This window comes from Photinus pyralis, unplaced genomic scaffold (assembly GCF_008802855.1).
Source record: "Photinus pyralis isolate 1611_PpyrPB1 unplaced genomic scaffold, Ppyr1.3 Ppyr1.4_LG2, whole genome shotgun sequence".
Taxonomy (NCBI): Eukaryota; Metazoa; Arthropoda; class Insecta; order Coleoptera; family Lampyridae; genus Photinus; species Photinus pyralis.
This window is the reverse complement of record NW_022170403.1, coordinates 34734381-34751037: the sequence shown is the minus strand read 5'-3', so window position 1 is coordinate 34751037 and position 16657 is coordinate 34734381.

Sequence of the window (16657 nt, the reverse complement as noted above, 5' to 3'; positions counted from 1 at the left end):
ACTTACTAAATAAAAAAGTTTGCAATTCGGTTTATAAATGGTCGAGATACGAAAAGGGAGGACACCTGTGAATTTTGAAACGATTTGACTTAACTTTTGGCATTGCGTATTATATAGCTGAAGCTATGTCCATATTGAATTTCATACAATTCAGTTAATAACTAACGGAGATGCAAAAGCGATCGGACATTTCTAAACAAAGTTATCGTTCACACGGACAGATAGAGCGACAGACAGACAAAGGAACAGACGGACAGACCAACAGACAGACGACAGACAGCAATACAAAATCATAAACGATCTCTAGGATCGTTAACAAACGGCAAAAGTGTAAAATTATGGAACATGTAAAAAACTTTTTTTTGGTTTTTTTACAATAACTTTTTTAGCAATAAACGCAGAAAAAATTACTTCCTTGGTGCAAGCCTCGACACCATAACGAACCAAATAGCGAAAAAAGTAGAACAATAGCTCTTAAGATAAAGAACTAGTAACGTCTCAACGAACGAGCGGACGGACGGACGGACTGACGGACAAAGTGGCCACAATAGCGCATTTTTTTAATTTTTTGTAGAAATGCGCTAAAAAGTATTAGCACCTTGGCAAAACAGGCACTCCACACTGAAAAAAATGACTTCCTTGTGGTAACAAATTTAGAATTGCTACATGCATATTGTTGCAGCAGCAAAAAGAAATGGTTTTTAGAACTAAATAATTTACTGCTTTAGTTTTCCCAAGTAGTTGCGATTTCTTGGGGTTAATAATGAAACTTTGTTGGAGGATAGCAAACATTTTTTGTTAAGAGCGCCAACGAGCATTTTGCATTGATTCCATGAACATAAAAGTATGCCTTCATAACAAAAAGCAGTTTGCTGATAAACCTAATACCACTGTATTTGTGACAACATACTAAATTCCTTAACTTGAAGGACGAAAATAATATAAAATTTTATTTTTAGGCTATCATCACAAAAACGTTGATTTTGTGGTCGCTTTTGCGGCCATAAAGTTTCACTTTATTGTACGCTTCTGTCAAACTTTACTTTATTGTACACATCTGTCAAACTGTACTTATTTGAAACTGATGTGTGAGAACCAGTAATCTGTTTGATAGAAAGCGTCTATCTGGTCTGTCCCCATCAAGGATTGGTCTATCCACGTGCGTTTTTTTCATTTTCAGACTTGTAGGAATGTTTCACACTATTTTGCGTAATCACAATGTTCACATTTAAAATTATAGTTTGACGTTTCAATCTTTGCTGCTTGCAGAGACCTTTTTGAAGTGTAGAACCAAAACATGAGGAAGCTGTTATTGCTTACATTATTATACGAAAAATCACCACCAATTAACCGAGAACACAAGTAGCTACCTATACCTACCATCAAAGTAGGTAATCAGGTTTCTAATAATTGTACGTTAACTATAAGGTCTTGGAAGCCACAGTTACGAAGGACCTATTGCATGTGACATTATTAAAATCTTGTGCAACCGAGGAAGTTGCGATTGTACTTTTACTCTCAAACGCCTGCTTTTATATCATATATGGCTTAGGGTCGCAAGCGCAACGCTTGCAGCTTCCAAAATTTCATTTAGGGTATCTGGACTGTCGCTATCACCCATTTTGATACGCACAAAACACACGCAAAGATGCTAATTATAATTACATATGACAGGAAATGCTTTGTTTTTAATTGTCTAAGATAACTATGATTTTCAGAAAAAATATGTTTATGAGCATATTTTTGAATTCTTTTTTGATGATCGCCTAAAAAATGTTGTGTGCACCTTGGCCAAAAGTGATTTGTTAGGCCTCATCTGAATTGCGGCCTCGGCTACCGCCTCGGCCACAAACAGCAGCTTCGGCCAAAAAAGATCACTTTTACGGCCTTGGTACACAAATAACTATTTTAGGCTATCATCACAAAAACGTTGATTTTGTGGTCGCTTTTTCGGCTATAAAGTTTAACTTTATTGTACGCTTCTGTCAAACTTTACTTTATTGTACACATCTGTCAAACTGTACCTAATTATTTGAAACTGATGTGTGAGAAACAGTAATCTGTTTGATACAAAGCGTCTATCTGGTCTAGCCCCATCAAGGATTGGGCCATCCACGTGCGTTTTTTTCATTTTCGGACTTTCGGACATGAGGAAGATGTTATTGCTTACATTATTATACGAAGAAGAATCGCCAGCAATTAACCGAGAACACAAGTAGCTACGTATACCTACCATCAAAGTATGGCAATCAGGTTTCTAATAATTGTACAGCATGTTAACTATAAGGTCTTGGAAGCCACAGTTACGAAGGACCTATTGCATTTGACATTATTAAAATCTTGTGCAACGGAGGAAGTTGCGATTGTACTTTTACTCTCAAACGCCTGCTCTTATATCATACGTATATGACTTAGGGTCGCAACGCTTCCAGCTTCCAAAATTTCATTTGGGGTATCTGAACTGTCGCTATCACCCATTTTGATACGCACACACGCAAAGATGCTAATTATAATTACATAAGACAGGAAATGCTTTGTTTTTAATTGTCTAAGATAACTATGATTTTCAGAAAAAATATGTTTATGAGCAAATTTTTGAATTCTTTTTTGATGATCGCCTAAAAAATGTTGTGTGCACCTTGGCCAAAAGTGATTTGTTAGGCCTCATCTGAATTGCGGCCTCGGCTACCGCCTCGGCCGCAAACAGCAGCTTCGGCCAAAAAAGATCACTTTTACGGCCTTGGTACACAAATAACTATTATAATACTGCAATCATGCAATTCCCAAGTAGTTGACAGGATGTGCTTATCTCACCTTGCCTTGCATGTCCCAGAGTGCCAGCCAGATGTGAGAGGACATCATTACAAAGTACTCTGTGACCCTGTCCAGTGTCATAATTACTAGCTCATTTTTTCACGGTAAGTCGCCAATCTTGTACCTACTGAATTTCGGTTATTTACATTACGAACTTTTAGTATTTTAATGTTTTTTCAATGGCTGAACAAAGTGTAGGTGATATATTGGAACAATGGAGATTCCCGGAACTACTTTTGGTGTTTGAAGGTAAGTGTAACTTTAATCCATAAATTGTTTTGAACTATCTTTTGTTTTCCGGCATTTTCATTTTTAGATTTTTCGAACAACGACAACTCGAAAAGTGCCGGTCTGATCAGAAACTGGTCGAGGAACTTTTTATTCAGTTTTCTTTGTATAACACCATCCCATAGTCCGTGTGCGCGAATTTCGAAACACGCTGTATATGTAAAAGCTGTTTACATGTAGTGTAGGTAAGTTTTAATCTCGGTTTTAATTTAAGTGTTTTATATTTTGTCTTTGGAGATGTTAATGATAAAAAAGTGTTTCTTTTGTAGTTAGGTAAACAGTAAGTGATTTAATAAATGTGTATTTTTAAAAAAAAGTGATTTGTTTTAATTGACATCACCAAAACGCGTGGACGATGCAGACAGAGCGGAAAATTTATTGTTCCAACCAGGATTCATAGTTAATCCAACACTAATCATTTGAGACAATTTATGAGTTTCCAGCATAAATGGTATGCTACTACAACAAAGATAAAAAAGGACAAATTAGGAGGTCCAGCAAATACTCGTTAGTTTATATAACAATACCGCTCTGCTGCTACGACTAAGCATTACTTGTTACAGGGACAAATTTTTTTGCAAGCTTATTTAGTTCCTCAAACAAAAATGGTATGCTTTCTTAACTAACTTGTATAATTTGTTACAAGTAATTGTTTTAGCTACTGGAACAAATTTACTTCCAACAAGTTATGTTGGTTTCCTACAGCAAATAATTTTGTTGAGGCTATAGCTACTAAAAAAATTAGTTGGAGTAACTAATTGTTAGTTGCGACAACATTTCTTTTTTTTCAGTGCATGATGAAATTGGCCCTAGTGCTACGTTTTCGGCATCGGGGAAAGCAACAAGGTTACAGTGAATATGCAATGCGATAGCATTAATTTGAAACCTATTCCTTCACCTAAAGAAATAAATAACGCAAATCAAACTTCCAATGTTGCGACAAACAGTTAAGGAGAGTGGTCAATCTGAATGGAATACCGTAGCACGCAAGAAGAAAAACATCCGCGTAAGAAGTGACGTGATTACCCGAACAAACAAATCTAGTAATCAGAATAGTTTAAGGTTTAACTAACACCGCTTGCGGCCCGCTTTACTTAATCTTGTGGCCCGCGAAACTGGGGAAATTTTATGCATTTTCTAGAAAGTGTTGGTAAGGAAGGTGGTAGATTCGGATGTCTGGGCAAGTCCTGGAACTAGGTACACAAAAATTAATATTTTTAATGAAGCGACAGCAACCACAATATTTATCAGTTAGTAGTGTTACTATAATGTAAAACGTTTAATAATAATAATATTCAGTTTCGTAATGTCATGGGACGCTTATGATTTCATTTTCTATTGAAAGAGGCAGTGCGTGTCTTATTGGAAATTGAAGGAAGTACCTACCTAACTATTATTGTACAGTTGTATACAATTCATCGTCGATTTTGTTTTCATGTAAAATTTTTCATTAAAAGCGTTTAGTGAAAAATAGTATTAAAAGTCATGTATGTAGGTAACTAAATACTTCAAACGAGCTCCTGGGTAAGTGAAAATTTAATCAGTTCTTCCTTGGATGGATGATGATAAACATAATACTGAAAACATTATGTGGTTGTAAATGTATTAAATAGAATCAAAACTCCTAGTCACTACAACATTTTTTGTTAAATTGTCGTGGTGACTAGCAGTTTGGATACTATTTAAGTATGTAACAAAATCTGTTTGCTTCAAATTAACGTAAAAAAGTTGCACGGTCCGGGGGGAAATCTTACTTTTCATATTTAGCCCGTCTAGTAAAAGGGTTGGCCACCCATGGTTTAAGCATAAAGGCAGCTCTTAAGAAGACTTTATTATTGCATATTTGCCGACTTGCACCTCACAAATATCAGCTTAAAAATTACTTAACAAAGACTTGCGATATCATATCAGGCAAAAAACTTAATTCAACGTTTCCACAAATCTATTCCTGATTTAAAATATTCGTAAACGAAACCAATGCCGCCATGTTAAAGGACGCTAAAGTGGATGTGATGAAATAGGAAAAATAAGAAAATGGAAGTTCCGTTCCCACATCGACGCCGAAGTGATAAGTAGGTACTGAAATTCATGCCCGTTTTATAAATTTAAATGATATAAATAAAAGTACAATAGTAAAGGTAAATAGTGATTAACTGTTATGTTATACTAAATCAATCTATTTGAGGACCGTTACAAATTCATTAATAATTAAATGTACAACAATAAATAATGTAGTTAAATTTACGTTTTTTTTTTGCTAAATTAACATTGTTTGTTTATGGCATAATATAACTGTTTCATTTGTTGTCGGTTTAATAAAAGTGAGATACCTATGAAAGACGGTGCCCTCTGCGTTTATGGTCTCAGAATCTCAAATGAATGCAATGTATATTATGCTTGATTTCTGCTTTTCAAATACAATTTAACGGCAGCATTTTGACTTCCTACTTGAGGCAACGTAAGATATGCTAATAGCAACCTAAAAAGAATTAAAGCGCAAACCGGCAGCATTTTCTTATAAATATGGAATTGAGGAATTATAACTTGTAAGCTTATAAGCTGAGAGTCACGATAGTCATTTTTAAGAATTTTAAACCGATAATAGGGTAGGTATATTAAATAATATTGGTAGCCGAGTAGAGGCTTCTCATTTTCTCACCCTAGTATGAGTGCATCGTTTTTTAATGATGTAATACGAACAGTAATTACGGCCGAGTCTTTTGTTTGTATAAAGTTAAAAACAATGTTCTATACTTATTGTTCACATTCAATTGAGCAAAACGTCAGAAACGGATTAGTTAGTATTATACATAAACGTTTGGTGCATTTTCTCAAGGCAAAACATAGAGTTATGGAAAAATTGTCACGTTGTCAAGGGATTCAAAGAAATGCGCAAGATATCTTTCGTCGTTCATTTTCAGTTTGTCGCACTAAAATTATCTGGAGATTTCTGTGACATTTACGTTTGATAACACTTTTCCGCGTAAAAAACTTTCAGGATATTCACGTCAACTTGAATTGTTATAATATAACCTACCCCGAAATTTTTTGCAGCCTGCCTCTTCTTTTGTGAATAATAGATGTAACGTTACACCGTACGGGGATATAAACGATAACGAAATAAGCACTTAACTTTAATCACAAAGTATTGCTGTCGTTGGAGTAACTTGGGCGACACGCAAAAAACACATATCGTGTCTTTCATATTATATAAATGTAAATATTCCTTGTTATCATAGATAGTATCTATAATTTGTTTTTAACAATGCACAAGTAGAACACCAAGGGTGTCATGTACTTTATGTAAGTACCTATTTGTCAGGAGACGAAAAGATGAATACGAAAGTAGGTACTAAATGAAAACGCAAAAGGTAATATACATCAGAGATATTCTTTTAAAATAATACATACGTATAATTTCCCTATGTTCTTTTAAATGGGCCACATCAAAGCATTAGGCCGCAGTGCCGGATTTAATTCATAGACCGCCGGGCGCTAAGTCATACCGCCAGTAGGTATAGATACGTCTTACGTTAACAATTAATTAAAACTATTTTCATATTATTAGTTAATTTAATACAAATACACAAAGCTTCACAAACTCACAACTTATAGACTAAATTAACACAATTATTTACAAACAAATTTTCCTGGACTTCCTACTTGCAAAGAGATCCATGATTTTATTAAAGTCTAATTTTGTAAGCAGATCATTATTGATATTTAAAATAGGCGAAGGAATTTAATGTTTCTTCTGTCATCATATGATCAAATGATTTTTGACCCGTTTTAAAGTGGAAAATGATCTTTCACCAGCAGCATTAGTAACCATTAACGATAAGAATATTCAAGTACTATATCCCAAGTGCACGCCAAATACCTGAATATGACTATTGCCCGACAAAAATTTTTCAAGATAAGAAGAATATAATGTTTGTTTCGATCCTTTCAAAGACATGGTTTTTCAAAAAGCATGGGTTCAGTTACAAATTGCCATTTTATAAATTGTAATTTTCGTTAATAAAATTTGGAATTATTTATTTAAGTTTCATTTTAGGTATTTACACATAAGTGCATGAATACTCGAGGATATTTGTCTGTTGCTAGGTGATTTCTGTAATATGCATTAATATGATTGGTTGAAATTTTCTGAGGGCAATAGTCAAGGGTAATATAACAAGACCTTGATTAATAGTCGACTATTTTGATTGCATCTAAATTTCGATTGTATTTTATAATAATTTAATGAGACATATTAATTTTGGCGTTAATAATCTGATGAAAGCCCGAGAGCGAAGCTCGAGGGCTTTCATCTATGATTATTAACCCCAAAATTATGTCGAGTCAAATTAATAAATACAAGAGAAATTTAGCAGCAATCAAAATAGTTGCTTATTAATCAAGGTCGTGTTATATTTATGAAGATTATTTCTTGAATCCAATTATTTATATCAGAGAGGCATATTCACAAAATGAAACAGTTTGATATCATTTATGCAAAATATCAACAACAATCTACTAAATACAAACATAAGTATGAACTGAATGAATTGAATTCCACACACACTTTCCACTATATTCTTTATAACCTTCTCCATCTTCTTTTTTCATGTTCCAGGTCAAAATATCATTCAGTTTTGTGAATGGTGTTGATTCATTTAGTTCACATTGACGATGCTCGCAAAATTCGGTGAACTGCCTCCATACGCTATTTTTACTCCTTACTGTATTATGCGGGATTGCAGACTGGCCCGCACCACCAACATTTCTTCGCTTGTGGTTTCGCCAAAACGATTCATTTCAAAAACTTCAACAACACGATTTTGACGTTTAAGTTAAGTGCTGTCAGATGCACAAGCTGTCATGCTGATAGTCGGCTATCGTGCACCATGCAAAATAGTCGCTAAATTAAGCATAATTACCCACGCGAATGTATTTCCATGACAACAATAAACGTCAAAATAAATTATGGAAGTTGCTTTTCATTTTGCTATTGATTCTATTCGAACTTTTGTGCTCCAAGCTAATTCGTTATGAGTGATTAAATTAAAAGATGTGGTGATGTCGGTTGTCGAAATTGATTAACAAACTAAGAAGAATGTTCCGGTTAATACGACAAAATTTCGCGTCATTTCACTGGTGGAAGTTTGACAAATGTCATTGAATAATCGCATTGAATTGTCACTTATAATTGCACAAGAGGTTTGTATTTTACCGAGTAAATTTGGGTTGTTTAGGTAATGAAAATCTGTTGCCTAGCAATTAGACGAGAAAAACTGTCAACTAATAAAAATGCGACACCGCAGGTGGAGCATTTTTAGGTTGACAGTTTTTCGAGTTCAATTGCTAAAAGGAAACAGATTTGAATTGCAACAACCCAAATTTACTCGGTTTAAATACAAACCTCGAGTGTAATTCGGCAGGACAATTTAACGAACAAGAAATTCACCATATTAATCAATTATTGACAGACGTCAAACTAGTCATATGGGAAAGGATAATGCGATAATTGGTTCGAAAATGAATAAGTGAAAAAACCATTGAATTAGAAAACTAATGGAGGGAATATAATGGTAGAGGGGGTAAGAATTTTTGTAGACGGAAGTTGCCACAGATAGAGGCCACTCGCGTGGATAGGTTCCCGTGAAGGTACATTTTGGCCGACATTATTTGACATATGAAAACGCGGGTCCTGTCACTGTCAGTTTTCCACCAAATTCAAATTTTATTAAATTTGCCATTTTAAAGTACCTAATAATTTCGGATCGGTTTGTGCTCTCGTTTATAACTAACTGCCGCCATAGAGTAAATAATTATTTACTCTATGCTGCCGCATAGTGTTTTTATCACACGCAATTTTGTGAATTGAGAATGATTAGCTGCGTATCATGCAAAATTTCTCATAAAGGGAAGAAACAGGGCATTTCCTTTCATCGGTAAGACATGTCATCTATCATGTTGTAGGCGAGGTTGTAGGTACCTAGTTTATGTTTCTTAGTTTTCCAAACGAACCAGTACTTCGAGCAAAATGATTACCTAACATTTGTAAATATATCTCAAGAACAGCTCTCGAAATTTACTTTTGTGCTCACAACGCTTCATTGACTGTGATTTCGACCAAAGGTTGCACTGGAAAATGTTCATCAAAGATCTCGTCAAATATGCAGTAAGTACTATCAAAACTTGTAATGAACCTGAGACCAACCAATCAATTGTAGCTATTGATCAACACAGTGAATTTAATGGGAGTTGTCAAGTTGTAGTGGCTATAGTAAACTGGCCTTAATTATACTAATGGAACACATCGATGTATATTTAGATTTGTAATCAATGATTATATTAAATCTGCATACTTTCCCATCCTTGTCTATTTTGTTTACTTTACCACGAGCATATATTTTACTCCTTCTATACGTTTTTTTTTGTTATTATTCCTATTAGTGGAAAGAAAATTATATCTCTACGCCACTGAAGTGAGACGCTAATGATAACGGAAGTGGTGTGGTCTCGGGTGTGGTACTTTAATCACAGTTAGAGGCCACGTTTGGTTCCCGTGGTCTACGTCTGGCCAAGCATTTGATTCCCTCCATTACTTTTCTAACTCAATGGAAAAAACCACTAGTGCATTTGTCGCTGGAAAAGTTGCAGGTAACTTTTGCCGCTGTCAAAGTGACAATTTCACTGCGGCTTATGCGATTTTTTATACATGAGTTGAATTGTCACTTATAATTGCACAAGAGGTTTGTATTTTACCGAATAAATTTGGGTTGTTAAGGTAATGAAAATCTGTTGCCTAGCAATTAGACGAGAAAAACTGTCAACTAATAAAAATGCGACACCGAAGGTGGAGCATTTTTAGGTTGACAGTTTTTCGAGTTCAATTGCTAAAAGGAAACAGATTTGAATTGCAGCAACCCAAATTTACTCGGTTTAAATACAAACCTCGAGTGTAATTCGGCAGGACAATTTAACGAACAAGAAATTCACCAAACTAGTCAATTATTGACAGACGTCAAGCTAATCATATGGGAAAGGATAATGCGATAATTGTTCCAAAATGAATAAGTGAAAAAACCACTAGTGCATTTGTCGCTGTAAAAGTTGCAGGTAACTTTTGCCGCTGTCAAAGTGACAATTTCACTGCGGCTTATGCGATTTTTTATACATGAGTTGAATTGTCGCTGAAATACCACACGTGAAATTATCGCTGAAATACCACACGTGAAATTATCACTATAATTCGTTCCCATTGGCGCAGCAATTTGAAATCGAGACATTTCACTGGTTGAAATGTGACAAATGTTAGATGAATTGAATAGTCGCTGAAATACCACACGTGAAATTATCTGTAATAATATCACAAGAGAGTGAGAATAAATTGAAAATAATTCGACAGGTTTTAGAAAACTTGTTGCCAGGCAATAGTCACGAGAGCCCAAAGGGCTCGAGTGGCTATTGCCAAATGGCAACAAGTTTGAGAAAAGACCTGGAGAATTATTATCTAATTTATCGAACTCTCGTGTGGTATTCGATAGATTATTTTTTCACGTTACAATCAAAATCACTGTTAAGATTTTCTTTATAGTCTTCTCCATTCTGTTTCTTCGCATATTCAACCCATTAGTCCTTCAAAATAACGACTAGTTTTGCGGTTTCTTCCAATTTATAGCCCCTCATTTCGTCGCAAAATAATTGGAATTGTTTCCAAACAGACGCGTTGCTTATTAGGGTACCTACATATTCTTAAATGCACTTACATTTACTTACAATGATTATATTACTTATTTCATCGACTGATGATTCACTAAAACGTTTGCGATTCATTTTACGAGCTTCTTGAAAATTTATGACAGACGCGTCAGATCAAGAAAATAGTTGTCATGTGGTTGTCATCATTCACTAAAAACAATGTACATTGAAAAATTCTCGCTGGGAATAATGTAAGTAGATTATTCTCACTATAATAATGTTGTGATTGGCTAGAACGTATATGAATGACTGAAATTGAACATTTCTATTGGTTTCGAGAAACGTCAAAAAATAATCGCTGAAATACCACACGTGAAATTATCACTATAATTCGTTCCCATTGGCCCAACAATTTGAAATCTCGACATTTCACTGGTCGAAATGTGACAAATGTTAGATGAATTGAATAGTCACTAATATCGACGCTTTGTCTGAAATAACGTTATCCTCCAAAAGGGGTAGAGAGAATAAAAATGAGAAAGTGTCGGCAAGATCTTCATAAGCTTTTCCTCTAGATTTCAGATCATTTACCAAATAATCAATTGTTTTATACAACACTTGGGTTCTAAGTTTATTTTGTGGTGTAAGGATCTCTTCTGTATCTGCTACGTCAAACTGCAATTTTCTTTTGCGATTTCTAATTTGTTTGATATATTCCGTTTGTTGTGATAAGAGCTGCCCCTTTTGTTCAAATAAATTAAATTTATCACAAAGACACTCGTAAAAATGTTGTAATGATCTATACAAAGACGAACATGTATGTAAGTCCATATTTGCGCTTTGTAAAGATTTGCTCGCTAGGTCAGATCCTTCCAGTACTTCGAACCAAAAGGCAACGTAAATACCAAATTCTAATGTAGCCATCTTTTCGTGTAAATTGTTTGCTTGACAGCGAACTGGAATCTTCTCGTCGTCGTTAGTGGATAACTCCAAAAGTGCTTGCTTTATATCTTGATAGCAGAAATTAAAAGCTTTTAATGCATTAAATCGTCCTGACCATCGAGTCACATTAACTCTTTTTGGAACAAACGTTGTATGGCCACAATTTTTCAATAGATCAGTGAGTCGTTTCCATCTGTAAGTGGAAGCTGAGAAAAAAACATAAATTTCTTCAGCAACTGAAAAAAAAGAGGTACTTTCCATAGAGCATTCGGCTGCATGTTGCAAAATCAAATTTAGAGAATGGGCTGCACATGGTACATATTTGGCCAAACTATTCCTAGATTTTATTCGGGCTTGGAGACCGCTATAAACGCCAGACATGTTATTCGCATTGTCATACGATTGTCCCCTGCAGTCATTGATATTTATATTCAAGTTGGACAAAATTTTTACAATGCTGGCTTCCATATCTTCGGCTTTGTGGCCAGTGTTATCTAAAAACTGTATGAACCTCTCGACAGGTGTTCCGGTGTCCGAGCAATACCTAATAATGAATGTCAGTTGATCTGTAGGTACGTGTTATATCAGGCGTAGAATCAACACTGATTGAATAATATTTGCCGCAATGAATTTCTTTTACAATTTCTTCTAATATGTGGTCCGAAATCACTTGCAAAAATTCAAAACAAATCGTTTTTGATAAATAAGACACTGAACCACAGCCTTTTGAAGCATATTTTTCAATATGTTCTTTTAAAAGAGGATCATATTCCGCCAACAACTCTAGTAATCCAATTTCTCGTCGGTTCCTCTAAAAGGTAGTCCCCTACGAGCTAAGAATTTGATGACACTAACGACTCTTTGTAATATGTTTCGCGAATATGTAGTCTCATGTTCAACTTGTTGCCGCAGAGAATCATCGATTTTTCTAATACTCAATGAATTTCTTGAAATAAAATTTTTAAGATGTTCGAAATGAACGGCTGTCCGTTCATGACTGTCACATTTTTCTTTAGCCTTTTTCCAGTTGTCAAATCCAGTAAAAAAGGAAAGCGTGCAATTTTCGCTTGAAAAGAGTCGACAATACATGCAAAATAAAGAGCCTGTGCTTTTGGAATAAACCTCGGAATAAACTAACCAGTCACGCCGAATTTTTTCACCATTCTTTAAAACTTTATAGAAAAGTGATTTAGTGCAGTACCTGTTTTGTTTTCCTATTTTTCTTTTTGAAGATTCAAAGTCTAAAGACTTAAGATCCTGTGGTTTGAAATCTTTGAGCACTTCTTCTACACAATTTCTTGACCAGAATTTTGGATGTTGTAAATCAACTGGATTAACACCACCTTCGACTGGAATTTGACGTTCAGAGCTCTTTTCAGGATGTAACTCGCTATCACAAAGTGAGCATGATGTGGATAAGTCATCTCGACGCGACGAAGATCCTGCTGTTGCAAATTTTATTTGATTAAAAAAGTAACTGAAACAGTCAAATTAACTATAAACCTGCCTTCTAAAACACCTAAAACTGTTGCAATTGGATCGTCTTGAAAACGAGAGCTCGTTGGTATACTATCTTGCCTGGATTTGGGAAAAAAAGTTGAATCTTGGGAGTTTTTTGTAATATTTCATTTAATTTTTGTTGCTTTTTTAATTTTTGGCGTTTCCAAAATGCACCTCCTTCCTTTCCGCTCATTTTTAGAAATTTCACGGAAACATTTCTTTAATAAATGAGTAAACTTTGCTGCGCTAACACGTAATGACATAATATGATCGACGGCACGGCGGCGTGTCGGAGTCGGACACGCTGGCGGCTGGCGCTGAGACAAAACTCAAGTTTAAATAAATATGAGTAATATAGTAAATGTGCCCGACAAAATAGTCAATGGAAAATAGAGGTAGATAACGGATGATGCGATAATAAAGCGTCACCCTTTGTCGTTTGTCAGCAAAGTGCAAATTTCCCGGAAACACCCAGCGACTTGCTACCGCCGGCAGCCTGAGCTCGGCATCGATCATGTAGGTAAAGAGAAGAAGTCTTATTAGTTATTACCATGCTATTTGAGAAATTGAACTCCATAAATTAAATATCTACATGTAGAATTAAAACGTTATGGGAACGACGACGTACCGCCTCTCAAAATTTACCGCCGGGGGCTAATAGTCCCATAGCCCCCCCCCCTAAATCCGGCACTGATTAGGCCACTCGCAAATTGAAAATGTAGTACTTATGTTATTGCGTTATTGCGATTATTGCAATCCGATACAACTAAATTATTGGACCAAGTCACCATCAATATTTAGCCCTGCTGTGAAACCCAAATCGATTTACTTATATAGCCAACGACCCTATTTCTCCAACTCTTCCGAACATTCCCGAGTATTCCCATCTCCTCGATGACTACCGGGATTTCTTGAATATTACAATAAGGGCGACCAGAAGGGGGAGAGGATTTTGGAAAGATACATCTGGTATATCGCGGTGAAAAGTGGAATTTTAATTTAAAAAATGGGGGGGGGGGCGTAATTCGTAGTAAATTAATTTTTTTTTCTATTTGCGCGAACCAAATCGAAACCTGAGGTTTATTTGTTATTGTTAGTCGGGAAGTAAATTGGCGCTATAAGGATAAAATAAATTTTTTATGAGATGCGAGTAATGAAATATAATTCCGTGACGTTTTTTTTTAAATTTTAGTTAGTAGTTACGTCAGGTCAAATTTAAAGGTATAATTTTCTGATACATTTTTGCCACGTAAAATTAAAAGCTAGAGCAATATTAATGCCGAAACCGATTTGACGTAGAAATTTGGTTACCGTCATATCTTTGTTACCAATTGACTGATCTTCTTCAAGATTTTGGGCTCTAAGAAAAGTTCTGATGTTATAGGTATATGTGCCTTTTCTGAGTTTGATCGTGCAATGCACGTAGAGGTTGACGTCGAAAGACATTTATGAAGGAGTGATTAAGGTTGCCTATGTACTAGGCGTACCAAACTTACAAACGGCTACGATCGTGAATAACAGCAAAGTTGGTGTGTAGGTTTGTTTCCTTTTACACGATTTGTGCTCATAGGAATGGCATTATCATTGAATTTCTAAATTCAATGGCATTATTTCGACGGCGCATCCCATCCCGGCGACTTACACCCCGGCACCGTTTTCCCGTCGCCAACCCATCCCGGCGACCATTACTATCCCGGCATCGGTCATTCCGGCGATTTTTATCCGGCGACGACCTATCCCGGCGACTATTGATTTTCCGGCATCGGTTATACCGGCATTGCATACCTTCCAAACGATCCCAGTCCATCCCCATCTTTCTTTTGTTTTTTTCTATACACAAATTTAATATCTTTCAATGTAGTCCAGGGAATAGAGGGTTTTAACTTGCAAAATGAGAAGAGTCAAAACTTCAAATCCGAATATCTCGAAATCAGAGTCGGAAGAAGGTAGACACTCTCAAAAGAAAATGAAAAGTGTGGATGAGAGGAATCTGTCGGTGTATAGGCGCTGGTTCAAATTCGTGGCTCACTATTGGGATATCCGTAGGAACGCAAAAATCTGAGGATTCCATATTATAGACTCTGCAAATCCACAAATAATAGCCCCCGCATAGATTTGTATAATGTACTACCACTGGCTCTGAGGCATTTAAATTTCGTGAAGTTTAAAAGTTTTATAATAAATCATTTTTTAACGTATATTGTTTTTACTCCATAGACAATACCTCTGACACCTACCTATTCTTTTTAAATTGTGATTTTAAGTTGTCTTATTTATAGTTTAATATTGTTAGTTTTATATGAATTGCTTTGTCTGTTTGTACTTTTTTTTTTATTGTATACTGCTTATTTTTGCTGTAATTTGACGTGTCGCAACCATTGAATGTGATATACTACGACTATACGTTACATCACAGATTTGTTACATTACGTACATTACACCCGTAACGGTGAAAGATACAGTGTAAGTTAAGTGGGGGCAAGGTTGTCCCTTTTTTGACAAAAAAAACGCACATGAAATTTTTGAAAAATCTTTGAACGTAACAGAGTTGTCAGCGAACGAAACCGATTTCAACCGCCTCAGTGTACTTATATAATAATTCAACGATTACGTTAGTTTGTCTTGTAAGCGAATAGGTGAGTATGATGATAATATATTGCTTATGATGGGACACGCCTTTCCGCGCAAAAAAGTTGATCTACATGTAAATGATAGCATTTTCTAGTACTTATGAATGAACCTTTGTTTTAAAGTCCTTTGGGGTATCATCTACCATAATTTTTTTGGGGATTATTGTTATTAATTTATAATGGATGGTAAATTTAGTCGCATATGTAATCAGCGGCTACGTTGAGAGTTCTGCAGTCTTCATACAACTTAAATCTGTTTGTATTAAACGGCGCCCTCGCCGAAATAACATATTCGTAGCGTTTATATGCGAAATTTGATAAAAATTACCATAGCAAAAGCATATAAATGTCAGAGTCAACAACAATTTTCTTTTCCAATTATTGTGTCCTAAATAACAGACTGTTGTTTGGTCAATAACGAACCCCTACTGCATAAAAATTACTTTCATATTAGTGAAAGCATTTTGTTTATCAGAAAAAGCAATTTACTTTCATTTTAGTGTGTAAACATAATAATCCATCCACAATAATTGCACCCAAGAATGTAGATGTATTATTTAGACAACCACAAGTTTTTAAGGACCTATGTAGTGGCGAAATATGGCACGTGACCCAAAATGTAGAAAAAGATGAGTGCTTTTAATTGTCCGCGTTCCATTAATTAGATTAGATTTGTGTATCGTTACAGCTAGGTACAAAAAACCAGGTCGTTATTAATGCATAAGGTATCAGTTACTCGTATGTTTCAACAATAAATTTAGTACAAGAATTCAATAAACTGCAAATAAAATAAA